This window comes from Trichosurus vulpecula, chromosome 8 (assembly GCF_011100635.1).
Source record: "Trichosurus vulpecula isolate mTriVul1 chromosome 8, mTriVul1.pri, whole genome shotgun sequence".
NCBI lineage: Eukaryota > Metazoa > Chordata > Mammalia > Diprotodontia > Phalangeridae > Trichosurus > Trichosurus vulpecula.
Genome location: NC_050580.1, coordinates 99000716 through 99017437, shown reverse-complemented (window position 1 = coordinate 99017437; position 16722 = coordinate 99000716). Strand labels below are relative to the sequence as shown.

General features: G+C 37.2%; 1 protein-coding gene across 1 annotated transcript in view; it reads left to right on the top strand.

Moving 5' to 3' along the window:
* Nucleotides 1-16722, top strand: part of ATRNL1 (attractin like 1) — a 578692-nt gene that overhangs the window by 29703 nt on the left and 532267 nt on the right. The gene's annotated exons all lie outside the window — the stretch shown is intronic.

The window sequence follows — 16722 nt, the reverse complement described above, 5'->3', positions numbered from 1 at the left end:
TATGAGGTTTAAGGGGAATTTGAGAGGTTGAAGGATTCATCAAGGACCGGAGTACTGGATAGGGTCATCTGGAATGAATTCACAGACTCAAGCATTCTTTAAGTCCAGGTGGCAAAGATTTATTGTTACACTTTTCAATGGGCAAGAGTTCTTAAGGAACCTGCAACCTAACAGGAATGATGCTAAAGCTTATATAGGAAAAGTAGTGGATTATTTGGTATATATGCTAATTAGATGATAACTTACAACCTTGGTCATTGGCATCATTTTCTATGGGAAACCAGGGGAAGGGGTTTCTCAGGGGTGTATTTTTGGTCTGTTATGTCTGTAGCAAGATAGCTTTGAGAGTTGATTTCTATAGCTTGACCTCTGGATTGAATAGGATAACTTTGGGAATTAATACATGATATTTTTGTGGTTACAAGATAGTCCAATTTTTACAAGAGAATTTCTTCAGAGGTCAGTTTGTTCTTGTGATGGGGAAAGATAGTTTGTTTTCCTTGGACCCACTCATGAGTAATTGCAGGGAAAGGTAGTTTGTCTTACTGGGACCCACTCATGAGTTATGGCTAGGCATAGTGTCCTTGGGTTGGGGAGAAAACTGCCAGGGATAGTGTTTTGAGGCTAGGGAGAAATATGATTTTGAAATTGGGGTCCAAGCAAAAGCACCCAAGTACCCTATCATTCAACTCATATAGCATAAGCACGAATAGCAATCTTTGTTTTGACTTGAATGCCTTTATATTTAATAGTTGCATTGCTGGAGTACATGGCATCCCACAGGACCCACTGTTTCCTGGCTGATAAACAGGAGAAGAATTACAATTGCTTTACCAGTGAATGTATGTGCTCCAGCTTTGCCTCCTATCAGAGACTACTAGAGTCCTCTCCCCTCAGGAATCTGCTTTCCTTATGTCTTCTGCTCCTCTTCTCTCAGTCAATGAAAAAAAGCTACAACTCTGTTACAGCCAAGCTAGGAGCTAATTTGGAATGGAGCTGCCACTACTCTACTAGTGAAGTTGTAGATCTCACCCCTTCTTAGAGCCTGAGTTTGGAGCCTCCTTACATTCCTACAACCTTAGGGTCTACTGCTATTCTATCTTGAGTCATTGCAATAAAACTTCAGTCCTTATCACTGAGCATCCAGACATGTGGAGACCTCCATTAATACCAGTGATCTTGTCTGTCACTAGTTTTTGGAGAGTGAGTATGTAATCTCTTTTCTTTAAGGAAATTGAAAGCCTTCTTATTATGTAGAAACTCTATGTACTTTGCCTTGTATCATAACTATACTTCAGCATTTCCTTACAACCGAGGTCTTAGAAACTAAATTTGGAAGCCTGAGCCTTACTTCATGTGAAGGACTACCTGTTTTATTGAACCATATGAGAAAAGCAAGGATGCTTCAGCCCTCCATAATCATCAGACATTCAGGCATAAGCACTCTTGTCACTGAGACCTTGACCAATAGAATGTAGATGTCCTCTGGTAGCCGTATGTATACTCCATGTGTGCAAGGTACTTTTTACTGTGCATTATCCTCTTTGACCTAGTTATAACACAAATGGACTGCTACTACGTGCTTGTTTAGGCTCTTGGGGACCTAACACCAGGGAATTCACTGAATTCAATGCCCTTCTTTCCTGTTGTTTGAGAGACAAATTGACACTACCATGTCTACCATTGTCACAGGTCTACTGAGAGTAAAAAATCCACTCAAATGGTATGTATACTTCATCCTTTGGTTAACAAACTCTTAGCTTCTTTCCTAATTCTGTCATTCAGAGTTACCAAATGCTTATGAGTAAACACATTCTTCTACCATTCTTGATTTTCTCATCCATATTCACTTCTCTCCTCTTGAGTTCTTATCTTCTCTTTATTCCTCTTCTACTATGTCCTCTGAATCCACCTCTCCTACCATCATTCCCCACTTCTTCCCTCCATTCCATAACTACTTTTCTTATGATACTTCTTATTTTCACACACCATCCATCTAGTGGAAGTCATGGAAACTTGACTTTTCCAAAAGTGACTATTCTCTTCAGGATGAGGTTTACATCCTTTTACATCTCTCAGCACATTGAGCCATGAGAGAAAGTGGGCATATTGTTTAGCCTTTAATGAAGCTTCTAGATTCTCTCTTTCTCACCATTATTTATCAATCATTGCCTAATCTAAATCCTTGTAATAGTCATCCACCAACTGCCAACTCAGTCACTATCTTTTATCGAGGAATTCAATATCTGGCTCACAGTCTTACCTTTTTATCCCCATCCCTGCTCTGATCCTTAGGGACCTAAACATACAGTTCAAATGTGAGGAGGGAGGGCATTCCGTACTTGGAGAGTTTTTTTGCATTTATATTTTATTTTATTTATTTTATTTTAATTAGATTTTTTATTTTTAGTTTACAATACTTAGTTCTACATGTTCTTGAGTTTCAAATTTTCTTCCCTTCCCTCCCCTCTCCCCCTCCCCACCCTGAAATGGCATGCAGTCGGATATAGATTCTACATAAACCTTTGCATTAAACTTATTTACACAATAGTCAAGTTGCAAAGAAGAATTATGACCAATGGAATGAGTCATGGGAGAGAAGGAACAAAACCAAAAAAGAAGAGAAAAAAAGAGAGCAAATAGTTTGCCTCCGTCTGCATTCAGACTCCACAGTTCTTTCTCTGGATGTAGCTAGGTTTTTTCATCATGAGTCATTTGGAGCTGTCTTTGAGCCTTGTGATGCTGAGGAGAGCCAAGTCTATCAGAGTTAGTCGTCACAGAATCAATATGTCTGTGGTTGTGTACAATGTTCTCCTGGTTCTGCTCCTCTCACTCAGCATCATATAATGTAGGTCTTTCCAGGTTATCATGAAGTCCGTATCTTCCCCATTTCTAAAAGCACAATAGCATTCCATTACATTCATATACCACAACTTGTTCAGCCATTCCCCAATTGATGGGCATCCCCATGATTTCCGTTTCTTTGCCACCACAAAAAGAGCTGCTATAGTATTTTTGTACATACAGGTCCCTTTCTCACTTGTGTGATCTCTTTGGGATATAGCCCTAGGAGTGGTATTGCTGGGTCAAAGGGTATGCACATTTTTATAGCCCTTTGGGCATAGTTCCAAATTGCTCTCCAAAATGGTGGGATCTGTTCACAACTCCAGCAACAATGTATTAATGTCCCAATTTTCCCACATCCTCTCCAGTATTTATCATTTTCATGGAGAGTTTTGAAGAGCAGTAATATAAAATGAGACTGGAAAGGTAGGTGAGAGCCAAATGATTTAAAATATCATTTCTCTTAATTCTGAATACCAAATGAAATGAGCATTTTCATACAATGAAGTTTGCACATAGCACTGTAAATCTGTATTATTTACCACTTGCTTTTCTTTTAAAATAGACAATAAACAAAACATGTGACCTTTTCTTTAATTTCTTTCAATTAATAGGAATTGATTTTCTCTCCCTGGCTCCTCTTCCCTACCTTGAGAAAAGAAAGAAAAAGAAAACCCTTGTAACAAATATACATAGTGAAGTAAAATAAATTGCCAAATTGGGCATATCTCAAAAAATTTATGTCTTGTTCTACACCTTTGGTTCATCACCTCTTTGTTAGAATGTAACTTTATTTTTTAAATGATATTCTCTGGATCTTTTTAAAATTTTTTTATTTTTAGTTTACAATATTCAGTTCCACAAGTTTTGAGCTCCAAAATTTCTCTCCCTCTCTCTCTCCTCCCCCTCACCCCCCAAGATAGCATGTAATACAATATAGGTTCTACATGTACCTTTGCACTGAACTTATTTACGTAATAGTTCATTTATAAAGAAGAATAATAACCAATGGAATGAATCACGAGAAAGAGGAAATGAAACCAAAAAAGAAGGAAAAAAAAAGAGAACAAATAGTTTGCCTCAATCTGCATTCAGACCCTAATTCTTTCTCTGGATGTGCATAGCTTTTTCCATATTGAGTCTTTTGGAGCTGTCTTTGAACCTTGCATTGATGAGAAGAGCCAAGTCTATCAAAGTTAGTCCTTACAGATACTGCGTATAGTGATCTCCTGGTTCTGCTCCCCTCACTCAGCATCAGTTCATATAAGTCTTTCCAGGTTATAATGAAGTCCATCTGCTCCTAATTTCTTAAAGCACAATAGTATTCCCTTACATTCGTATACCACAATTTGTTTAGCCATTCCCCAATTGATGGGCATTCCCTTGATTTTCAGTTCTTTGCCACCACAAAAAGAGCTGCTATAAGCATTTCTGTACATACTGTCCATTTCCCACTTGTGTGATCTCTTTGGGATACAGCCCTAGAAGTGGTATTGCTGGGTCAGAAGGTATGCAGATTTTTATAGCCCTTTGGGCATAGTTCCCAATTGCTCTCCAGAATGGCTGGATCAGTTCACAACTCCACCAACAATGTAACAATGTTACGATTTTCCCACATCCTTTCCAGCATTTATCATTTTCCTGTTTGTCAAAACGTGTAACTTTCAAAACTGTCCTTGCTGCCTGTAATTCTGATGTACCTCTGTTTTCTTCTGGACCTTCCTTCCTTCCTTTTTCTTTCACACCTCTTCCATCTCTACTTTTCCAAGTTGGAAGAAAAAGCACAAAACCTTTGTAACAAATGTGTATAGTCAACCAAAACAATTCTCATATGTAAAGACATAGGCATCTTGAGTCCATCACTTCTCTTTTTCCCCCTAGAAATAGTATTTTATTTTTTCCATTTACATATAAATACAGTTTTCAACTTTCATGTTTTATAAAATTTTGAGTTCCAAATTTTTTCTCCCTCCCTCCTTTCCATGCCCCTTTCCCAGGCAATGTGATATAGGTTATAGATGTGCAATCATGTAAATATATTTCCACATTGTTCATTCTGTGAAAGAAGAAACAGAACAAAAGGGAAAAACCATGAAAAACAAAAAACTACAAAAAATGAAAATAGTATGCTTTGATCTCCATTCAGACTCCATAGTTCTTTCTTTGGATGTTGATAGCCTTTTCCATCATGAGTCTTGGAATTGTCTTGGATCACTGTATTGAAGAGAAAAGCTAAGTCAATCATAGTTGATCATTGCACAACATTGCTGTTACTGTGTACAATGCTTTTCTGGTTCTGCTCACATGAGTTCATGTAAGTCTTTCCTGGTTTTTCTGAAATCCACCTGTTCATCATTTCACATAGCATAATAGTATACCATTACCTTCATTACATACCATTACCTGTTCAGCCATTTCCCAATTGATGGGTATCCCCTCAATTTCCAATTTTTTGCTACCACATAAAGAGCTGCTATAAATATTTTTGTACATGTGGGCCCTTTTTCCATTTTTATGATCTCTTTGGGATACAGACCTAAAAATGGCATTGCTTTTTTCAAATTTCATCATTTTTATTTAATAATTAATATTTGAGTTTTCAACATTGATTTCCACAAGATTTCGAGGTCCAAATATTCTCCCCATTTCTACCCTCCCTCCTATTCCAAGATGGCATATATTCTGATTGCCTCATTCCCCAGTCAGCCCTGCCTTCTTTCACTCCACTCCACCCACCCCCATCCCTTTTCCCCTTACTTACTTGTAGGGCAGGATAGATTTCTATGCCCCATTCCCTATATATCTTGTTTCCCAGATGTATGCAAAAAAAAACAACAACTATTTTTTAAAGTCTATTCGTTAAGGTGTTATTTTCTTTAGTATTTTTGGGGGTCTCCTTTAGCAATTCATTGACTTGTTTTTCATGGGTTTCTTACATCACTCTCCTTTTGCTTCCCGATTTTTCCTCTACTTCTCTTACTTGCTTTTCCAAATCCTTTTTGAGCTCTTCCATGGCCTGAGACCAATTCATATTTTTCTTGGAGGCTTTTGATGTAGGCTCTTTGACTTTGTTGACTTCTTCTGGCTGTATGTTTAGACCTTCTTTGTCATCAGAAAAGGAATCCAGAGTTTGAGTTTGAGTCTGAGTTCATTTTCACTGCCTGTTCATGTTCCCAGACAACTACTTGACCCTTGAGCTTTTTGTCAGCATATGATTGCTTGTAGAGTAGAGTACTTTGTCCCAAACTTTAGGGTCCAAGCACTGATGTTTTCAGAGCTACTTCTACTCCACCATCACCCCAGGCTTTGTCACCGCAGTGCTCCTCCTTCCCCAAGAACTGCTAACCAGGACTGCAATACAGATCCAAGCAGGGCACAGCAAGAGAGTCTGCCTTTGTGCCCACAAAGTGCTCTTTGCACTCCCGCTCTGATCTGCTGCTAGATTCCTCCCACTGTGTGACCCAGGGACTCAGGAAGCAGCTGACATTGTAGCTCTGGAGGCAGCCTCAGGAGTTTCCTGCTGCTGCCACCGCCACCACTGCACCACCTCCACCACCCCCAGGACTGGTGGCCAGATGGTCTGAACTCAATTCCACAGTTTTCCTCTAACCTGCTCTTTGGTGTTTGTGGGTTGAGAAGTCTGGTAACTGCCACAGCTCACTGATTCATGGCCCCAAGGCCTCTTCCGGCTGGCTGACTCCCGGTCTGTCCTGCTGTGGCCCATGGTGGGCTGTGCTCTGCTCCCAGCACCATATGATAGACCCTTCCTGGCAACCATCCAGGCTCTCCTGGGCTGGAGACCTGTTTCCCTCCGCTATTTCATGAGTTCTGCAGTTTTAGAATTTGTTCAGAGCCATTTTTTACAGGTGTTTGGAGGGAATTGGGGGAGAGCTTAAGCAAGTCCCTGCTTTCCAGCCTCCATCCGGTCTCCGCCCCTACGTATTCTAAGCCAGTGCCAAATAGTTTTGATAACTGCTGTTTTACAATATAGTTTTGGTATAGTCAGACCACCTTCCTTTGCATTTTTTTCATTAATTCCCTTGATATTCTTGACCTTTTGTTATTCCAGATCAATTTTATTATTTTTTCTAGCTCTATAAAATAATTTTTTGATAGTTTGGTTGGTATGGCACTAAATAAGTAAATTAATTTAGAAAGAATTGTCATTTTTATTATATTAGCTCAGCCTACCCACGAGCAATTGATGTTTTCCAGTTGTTTAGATCTGACTTAATTTGTGTGAAACATGTTTTGTGGTTGTGTTCCTATAATTCTTGGGTTTGTCTTGACAAGTAGACTCCCAAATATTTAATATTGTCTACAGTTATTTTAAATGGAGTTTTTCCTATCTTTTGCTGCTGGGCTTTGTTGGTAATATATAGAAATGCAGATGATATATGTGGGTTTATTTTGTATTCTGGGACTTTGCTAAAGTTATTAAGTTTTTCAAGCGATTTTTTACTTGATTCTCTAGGATTCTCTAAGTATACCATCATATCTTCTTCAGAGAGTGATATTTTTGTTTCCCCATTGCCTATTCTAATTCCTTCAATTTCTTTTTCTTTTCTTATTGCTTAATCTAACATTTCTAGTACAATATTGAATAACAGTGATGATAATGGCCATCCTTTTTTCACCTCTGATCTTATTGGGAAGACTTCTAGCTTATCCCCATTTTCACCTCTGATCTTATTGGGAAGACTTCCAGCTTATCCCCATTTTCACCTCTGATCTTATTGGAAAGGCTTCTAGCTTATCCCCATTACACATAATGCTTGTTAATGGTTTTAGATAGACACTCCTTATCATTTTAAGAAAAGCTCCATTTATTCCTATGCCCTCTAGTGTTTTTAATAGGAATGAGTGCTGTATTTTGTCAAAAGCTTTTTCTGCATCTATTGAGATAATCATATGATTTCTGTTGGCTTTGTTATTGATATGGTCAATTATGATTATACTTTTCCTAATATTGAACCAGCCCTGCATTCCTGGTATAAATACCACCTGGTTATGGTGTACTATCCTTTTGATAAAGTGCTCTAATCTCTGTTAACACTTTATTTAAAATATTTGCATCTATATTCACTAGGGAAATTGAGCTATAATTTTCTTTCTTTGTTTTGGCTCCTCCTGATTTAAGTATTAGTATGATATTTGTGTCATAAAAGGAATTTGGTAGGACTCCTTCCCCGATTTTCTCAAGTAGTTTATACAGCAGTGTAATTAATTGTTCTTTAAACATTTGGTAGAATTCACTTGTAAATCCATCTGGCTGTGGAGGTTTTTTCTTAGGGAGTTCATTAATGGTTTATTAAATTTCCTTCTTTACATTGGGGTTATTTAAATATTTTATTTCCTCTTTTATTAGTCTGGGCAATTTACATTTCTGTGAACATTCATCTGTTTCACTTAGATTGGCAGATTTATTGGCATACAGTTGGGCAAAATAGGTCCTAATTGTTGCTTTAATTTCCTCTTCATTGGTGAATTCATCCTTCACTTTTTTGATAGGGGTAATTTTGTTTTCTTCTTTTTTTAAAATAAAATTGACCAAAGGTTCATCTATTATATTGGTTTTTTTCATAAAACCAGCTCTTGGTTTTATTTATCAGTTCAATAGTTTCCTTACTTTCAATTTTATTAATCTCCTTTTGATTTTCAGAATTTCTAGTATGGTGTTTAATTGAAGATTTTTAATTTGTTCTTTTTCTAGCTTTTTAAATTGCGAACCCAATTCATTGATCTGTTTTTTCTTTATTTTATTCATGGAAGTTTTTAGAGATGTAAAATTTCCCCTAAGAACTGCTTTGGCTACATCCCATAAATTTTGGTTTGTTGTCTCATAATTAGTTCTCTTTGATTAATTTATTGTTTCTATGATTTGTTGTTTGACCCACTCATTCTTTAGTATTAGATTAGTTTCCAATTAATTTTTAATCTATCTTCCCATGTCCTTTTATTACATGTAATTTTTATTGCCTCATGATCTGAAAAGGATGCATTTAGTATTTCTGCCTTTCTGCATTGGAATGTGAGGTTTTTATGCCCTAATACATGGTCAGTTTTTGTATAGGTGCCATGTATTACTAAGAAAAAGATATGTTTCTTTCTTTCCCCATTCAGTTTTCCCCAGAGGTCTATCATATCTAACTTTTCTAAAATTCTATTCACCTCCTTAACTTCTTTTTTGTTTACTTTGTGGTTAGATTTATCTAGTCCTGAGAGGGGAGCTTGAAGTCTCCCACTAGTATAGTTTTGCTCTCTATTTCATCCTATAATTCACTTACCTTCTCTTATAATAATTTGGATGCTGTACCACTTGGTGAATATACGTTTGGTATTGATATTATTTCATTGTCTATGATACATTTTAGCAAGATGTAGTTTCCTTCCTTGTCTATTTAACTAGGTCCATTTTTCCTTTATGAGTTCAGGATTACTACCCCTGTTTTTTTTTTTTTTTTGCTTCAGCTGAAGCATAATATATTCTGCTCCAGCCTTTTACATTTACTCTTTAAATGTGTTTCTTGTAAACAACATATTGTAGGATTCTGGTTTTTAATCCACTCTGCTATCTGCTTCTGTTTTATTGGTGTGTTCTTCCCATTATATTCACAGTTATGATTACTAACTGTATTTTCTTCCATCCTATTTTTTCCCCTGTTGATACTTCTCTCTCTCTCTCTCTCTCTCTCTCTCTCTCTCTCCCCTTCTCTCCTTTTATCCTGTCTCTCCTCACCAGTGTTTTGCTTTTGACCAGTGCCTCCCTCAATCTGCCCTCCCTTCCATCACCTCACACCTCTTATCTTTTTCCTTTCCCCTCCTACTTCCCTACAGGGTAATATAGATTTCTTTACCCAATTGAATGTCTATGCTACTCCCTCTTTAATCCAGATCCGATGAGAGTAAGGTTCAAACAATGCTCACTCCCCTTCCTTCTTTTCCTCTACTGTATTATGTCTTTCCTGCCTCTTCATGTGGTATAATTTACCCCATTCTGCCTCCGCCTTTCCTCTTCCAGTACAATCCTTTTTTTACCCCTTAATAATTTTTTATCATTACATCAAAGTCAACTTATACCCATACCCTCCAAGTATACTCCTTTAACCATCCTAATAGAGATACAGTTATTAAGAGTTACAAGTTATCATCTTCCTGTGTAGGGATATGAACAGTTTAACCTTATTGAATACCATGTTTTTTCTTTCCTGTTTACTTTTTTATACTTCCCTTGAGTCTTATGTTTGGAGATCAAATTTTCTGTTCAGCTCTGATCTTTTCATCAGGAAAGTTTTAAAGTCCCTTATTTCATTGAATGGTCATTTTTTACCCTGTAAGATTATGCTCAGTTTTGCTGGGTAATTGATTCTTTGTTGGGACCCAAGCTCCTTTGTCTTACAGAATATCATATTCCAAGCCCTCCAATTCTTTAATGTAGAAGCTGCTAAGGCCTGTGTAATCCTGACTGTGGCTCCTTGATATTTGAATTGTATTTTTTCTGGCTGCTTGCAGGATTTTCTCCTTGACTGATAATTCTGGAATTTGGCTACAATATTCCTAAAAGTTTTCATTTTTGCAATTTCTTTCATGAGGTGATTGGTGGATGCCTTGAGTGACTATTTTACCCTCTTATTCTAAAATATCAGGGCAGTTTTCTTTGATAATTTCTTAAAAGATGCTTGCTGTCCAGGCTATTGTTTGGATCATGGATTTAAGGTAATCCAAGAATTCTTAAAATATCTCTCCTGGATCTATTTTCCAGGTCAGTTATTTTTCAGTGAGGTATTTTGCATTTTTTTCTATTTTTTCATTCTTTTGTTTTTGACTGATTCTTGATGTCTCATAAAGTCATTAGCTTTTACTTGTCTGGTTCTAATTTTTAGGGAATTATTTTCTTCAGTCTTTTGTACCTCTTTTTTCCATTTGCCCAATTCTTCATTTAAAGAAGTTATTTTCTTCAGTGGATTTTTTTTCCATTTGGCTAGTTCTATTTTTTAAAGAGTTGTTTCTTCAGTCACTTTTTGTGCTTTCTTTTCCAAGCTGTTGACTCTTTTTTCATAATTCTCTTGCACAACTCTCATTTCTTTCCCCAATTTTTTTGTCTACCTTTCTCACTTGATTTTTTAAAATCCTTTTTGAGCTCCTCTAAGATGATTTTTTGGGCTTTAGACCAATTCATATTCCCCTTTGAGGCTTTGCATGTAGGCATTTTGACATTGTTGTCTTCTTCTGAGTTTGTGTTCAGCTCTTCCCTGTCATCATAATAGCTTTCTATGGTCAGGGATCTTATTTTGTTTCTTTCTCATTTTTAAAAGTTGACCTCTACTCCTGGGATACAGGAGACACCATCCCAAGCTTCTGGCCCTGGGGGCTGGGGACATGGTCACTGGCTTTCTACGTCAATGCCTCTGGGGCTGGTGGCTTGCCCACTGCTGGTGGCCCAGCCTAGTTGTGCCTGTTGTGCCCTGGGTTCTGGGGCTGGCAGTTTGTCTTCTTCACTGGGGCTGGAGGCCTCACAGCTGACCTGCTGTACCACTGGCCTATTGAGCCAGGACTTTGGGGTCTTGGGTGCTACTGAATGCTGTGGTTGAGAGCCTCCAGGTGGCTTGCCCAGACACCACCTCCGCTGGGCTCTGCTCCCCTTTTACCCAAGTGAGACAGACCTTTCCTGAAGTCCTAATTTATCTTGGGCTGGAAAATTGTTTCACTCTGTCTTTTTGTGGATTCTGCCTTTTAGAGGCTTGATTTAATATTGTTTCTGAGGGAAACTGGGGAAAGCTCAGGCAATTTCCTGGCTTCTCTCTGCCATCTTGGCTCTGCCCTGCTCAATCACCTGTTTCCTTTCTAATTTTAACTACATTGCTAATGTTTGAGCAAAATTTTTTAAATTTTACGTAATCCAAATTGTCCATTTTACCTTCTATGATCTTTTCTGTTCCTAGTTTGGTCGTGGACCCTTAATTTATCCATAATTTTTAAGCTAAATTTTTTTTTCAGTCATCAAAAATCTTTCTTTTTTAGTGCTCTCTCCTCCCCCATGAGAATATAAGGAAAATAACCCGCTGTGTTACGTATGTATGAAGTCAGGTAAAACAAATTTCTGAATTACAATGTCCAAAAAGAAAAAAATGAAGTGCACCTATACAAATTTACATGCCCCATTCTGTGCTCTGAGTCTTTTACCTCTATCAGTATGCAAGTAGCATTCTTTATCATTAGTCCCCTGTAATGGCTGGTGATTATGTTGATTGGAGTTCCAAAGTCTTTCAAAGTTGCTTATATTTATAATACTGTTATTGTCATTGTATAAATTGTTTTCCTGCCTTCTTAGACAGTATCCTCTTCATCATTTCTTACAGCACAATGGTATTTTATCATATTTGTATACCATAACTTGTTCAGTGTTTCTCTAGTTGATGAATGCCTCCTCAGATTCTCATTCTTTGCCATTTCAAAAAGAGCTATAAATATTTTGGTTTAACCTTAGTTAGAATTTGTTTTGCTTAGGACTAATCCTTTTCTTAATCTACCCTCCCTCTAATTCCCCCTTCTTCCCTTTCCTTCCTGTTTTCCTGTTGAATGCAGCATATTTCTGTACATATATATGTGCACATATATAAACACACATACATGTATTCTTCTCTCCTTTACCAATGCAGATGAGAGTGAAGTTCAAGTGTTAGCCACTTTCTTTTTCTTTCTTGTTTCTATCGACTTCATTTTATGCACTTGACTATGTGAGTTTCCCTAGCTTTCCTTTCTCTTTCTTGTCCCTCACATCCTTGTATTCTTCTCTCTCTCCATTCTTCTTTAATGATTATCAAGATATGAAACCACTTCCACACCTTCTGTTTAATTAGACTCTTTTCTCTTATACCTAAGGATAATAGGGATCAGAGGGGGCACATATCTTCTTCCTGTTTTAAAATGTAAGCAGTTTAGTCTTATTTTGTCTCTTTTGTTCATATGTATTAGCCTTTTTGTGTTTCCCTTTACTCCTGTATTAGAACTTTCAAAGTTTCTCAAAGTTCAGGTCTTCCCATGAGGAATGCTTGGAAGTCCTCTGTTTTTATCAAAAATCCATTTTTCTCTTTGTATGATTATGTTCTATTTTTCTGGGTAAATTATTCTTGAATATAAACCTTCATAATTTTCCTTCTGGAATATTGTATTCCAAGCTCTCTGATCCTTCATAGTGGTAGCCACTAAATCATGTGTGATTCTGACTGTTGTTCCTTAGTACTTGAATTTTTTTTCCTGGTTGCTTGAATTAGTTTTTCTTTGACCTAGAAGCTCTGGATTTTGACTGTAATGTTCCTTGGACTTTTTATCTTGAGGTTTCCTTAAGGAGTTGACATAAATTCTTTTCTGTTTCTATATTTTCCCCCTGGCTGTGAGAGATCTGTCTTTTAAGATTTCTTGAAATATGATGTCTAGGCTTTTTTCTTTTTGGTCATGGCTTTCAAGTAGTCCAATGATTCTTAATCATTTTTCCTCCTCCATTTGTTTTCCAGGTCTTGTTATTTTTGCTATGAAAGTTCATGCAATTTCCTTCTATTTTTATAACCTTTTGACTTTGCTTTAATATTTCTTGTTGTCTCATAGAGACATTGGCTTTTATTTGACCCATCCTAATTTTTAGGAAGTTCATTGTTTGGATAAGATTTTGTACAGTGTGCCAAACTGTTATTTCCCTTTTCTTGTCTTTCATCCATAGTTTCATTTTTATTTTTCAACTTTTTCTCCTAGCATTCTCATTTCATTCATAAAAATTAAACTCTTGCGTAAGCTCTTTTGGTGTTCTAGTTGAATTTATGCCTAACCTGTGTTTTTCTTTGAGGCTTTGCTTATATATATTTTGGAGTCATTCTCTTCCGTGTTTGTGTCTTTAGTGACCCTGAAACCATATTAAATTTTTATGGTGGAATTCTTTTTTTTGTTTGCACATTCTTCTGGCCTACTTCCTAACTTCAGACTTGATGTTAAGGCTGGACTCTGTACTCTTCTGGATGGAAGGTCTGGACTGGTCCTGTTTGTTTGGAGATATTGAGAGTTGTGTTATTCCAGGCTCTCAGGAACAGTTTAGGCTGGGGACCTGCAAACTTTCAGTGCTAAATCTGATAACTGTGCCTCACTCCACCCCAGTTTTAGCTTTCCAAATTCCTGACCTGGCTTTGGGTCTGAGCAATAGTAGACTTCTGCTGAACTCAGCCGCTCCTAGCCATCTGTGAAGTTCTCACTGACAAATCTGTAAGCTTTTCTGTGGTTTGGGATTCCTGCCTTGATAGTTCCTCTGCAGATTTCAGATTTGACTGGAAGTTAGGACTGAGACCCTCTTCTCTTCCTGAGGTTTGGGGAATACTGTGATTACTTACATCTGAACTTACTTGTCTCCATATACAGCCCAGGACCAGCAACTACTCTCCTTCTTCCTTCGGTGCCACTCCTGTGCACAGGTCCCCTCCTTGGTATCCTCTACAGTGACTCACAGAATTGTCATTTGTCACCTTTCCCACACTCTGAAAGAGGTTGTGGTGCCCCTGTATGGGTATTGGACCTTCTCTTACTCAGTATTCACCCTTGTCCAATTTCAGTCCCTGGCCACTGGAATACAGTGAGCTCCTGGCTAGACTCTTATCTCCATTGTCCACAGACTTCTTTGTCTTTCTTCCCATGCCACCCTTGGTTGGAAAAAGTGATTAGCTGTGATTTTTTTTGGATTCCTCCATTGAGATTCTATCTAGTATGTTTTTTAGATTTTCTTAGAGGATTTTGGTGGGGAGAGCTTGGCTGTACTTCATCATGCTACTCTATGATCTTAAATCCGCCTCCTCATCCACTTAGCCATAGTCATTAAAGATATCTTTTTTCCTGATGCTCTTACTTGTTTAGGATGTGACCACCTAAGTTATGTATCTACTTGGAGCTTATTGTCACATATAGTATGTAGTGTCGGTATATGCCCAGTTTCTGTCAGACTACTTTGCAAGCAAGTTATTATCAAATAATGAGTCTTTAATTCTCAAGTCGGGGTCTTGAGGTTTACTAAACATTAGACTGTTAATTACTTTTGCTACTGTATATTGTATAGATAATACATTCCACTTATTTTTCTCTCTATTTTTTTTAAAACTAGTACCTGATAGTTTTGATGAGTACCACTGTTGTGTAGTTGGAGATCTGGTAGTGCCAGGGTCTTTTGCTTTCTTTCTTTTTTCTTTTGTTCCTCCACATGAATTTCATTATTATTTTTTTCCTGACTCCACAAAGTTAACCTTTGGTAGTTTGATTGGTATGTCATTGAATAAGTAAATTCATTTAGCTACTATTATCATTTTAATATGTTTCAATGATCTACCTATGTGCAATGAATATTTTTCTCTATTTCTTTAGGTCTCTTTCTGTAAAGAGTATTTTGTAGTCATATTCATATGTTTATATGTTTATTATGTGTTTTAGCAAGAAGATTTGTAAATATTTCATATGTTCTTTAGTATTTTAAATGGGATTTCTCTTTCTATATCTTCCTTTTTGCTTTTCAGTCAGTCATGTGAAAAACATTTATTAATTGCTAAATATGTACTGGGGATTGTGCTGGGGATACAAATATAAGCAAAAAAAAAAGACAGCCCTGGCTCTCAAGGGACTTATGTTCTAATGAAATTCTGGTAATTTCAAAATATTATTGGTAATTTACAGAAATTATGATGGTTTATGTGGATGTATTTTATACTCTGCTACTGTGCTACAGCTAATATTTCAATTAATTTTTAGTTGATTGTCTTTGTAGAGTATTATATCATTTACAAAAAACAGCAGTTTCTTTTCCTCTTTGGCTATGCATATTCCTTTGATTTATTTTTTCTGTTTATTGTTACAGTTAGTATTTCTAGCACTGTGTTAATCATTTGTTGATGATAATGGAATCATTACCCCTAATTTTGTTGTAAAAAACGTCTAGTCTTTTATTCCTTACATATAATCTTGGCCCTCATTTTCTCTTTTTAAAATTTAATTGAATTTTTTTTCAGTGAACAAGCATTTCTTTCCTCATTTCACCTTCCCTCTTAAAAAAGAAAATCCCTTTAAGAAATATTTTTTTTTATTTTTTATTTTTTTTAATTTATTTATTTGACATATTTAGTTTTCAGCATTGATTTTCACAATAGTTTGAATTACAAATTTTCTCCCCATTTCTACCCTCCCCGCCACTCCAAGATGGCGTATATTCTGGTTGCCCTGTTCCCCAGTCAGCCCTCCCCTCTATCACCCCCCTCCCCTCTCATTCCCTTTTCCCTTCCTTTCTTGTAGGGCAAGATAAATTTCTACGCCCCATTGCCTGTGTATCTTTTTTTTAATTGCATGCAAAAACTTTTTTTTTTGTTTTTGAACATCTAATTTTAAACCTTTGAGTTCCAAATTCTCTCCCCTCTTCCCTTCCCACCCACCCTCCCTAAGAAGTCGAGCAGTTCAACCTAGGCCACATGTGTATCATTATGTATAACCCTTCCACAATACTCATGTTGTGAAAGACTAATTACCTTTTGCTCCTTCCCAACCCATCCCGCTTTATTGAATTTTCTCCCTTGACCCTGTCTCCTTTCCAAAGTGTTTGTTTTTGATTACCTTCACCCCCATCTGCCCTCCCCTCCATCATTCCCCCCCTTTTATTTTTTTTTATCTTCCTCCCTCTTCTTTCCTGTGGGGTAAGATACACAACTGAGTATGTGTGGTATTCCCTCCTCAGGCCAAATCTGATGAGCGCAAGGTTCACTCATTCCCCCCTCACCTGCCCTCTCCCCTCCTCCCACAAAACTGCTTCCTCTTGCCACCTTTATGTGAGATAATCCACCCCATTCTGTCTCTCCCTATCTCCCT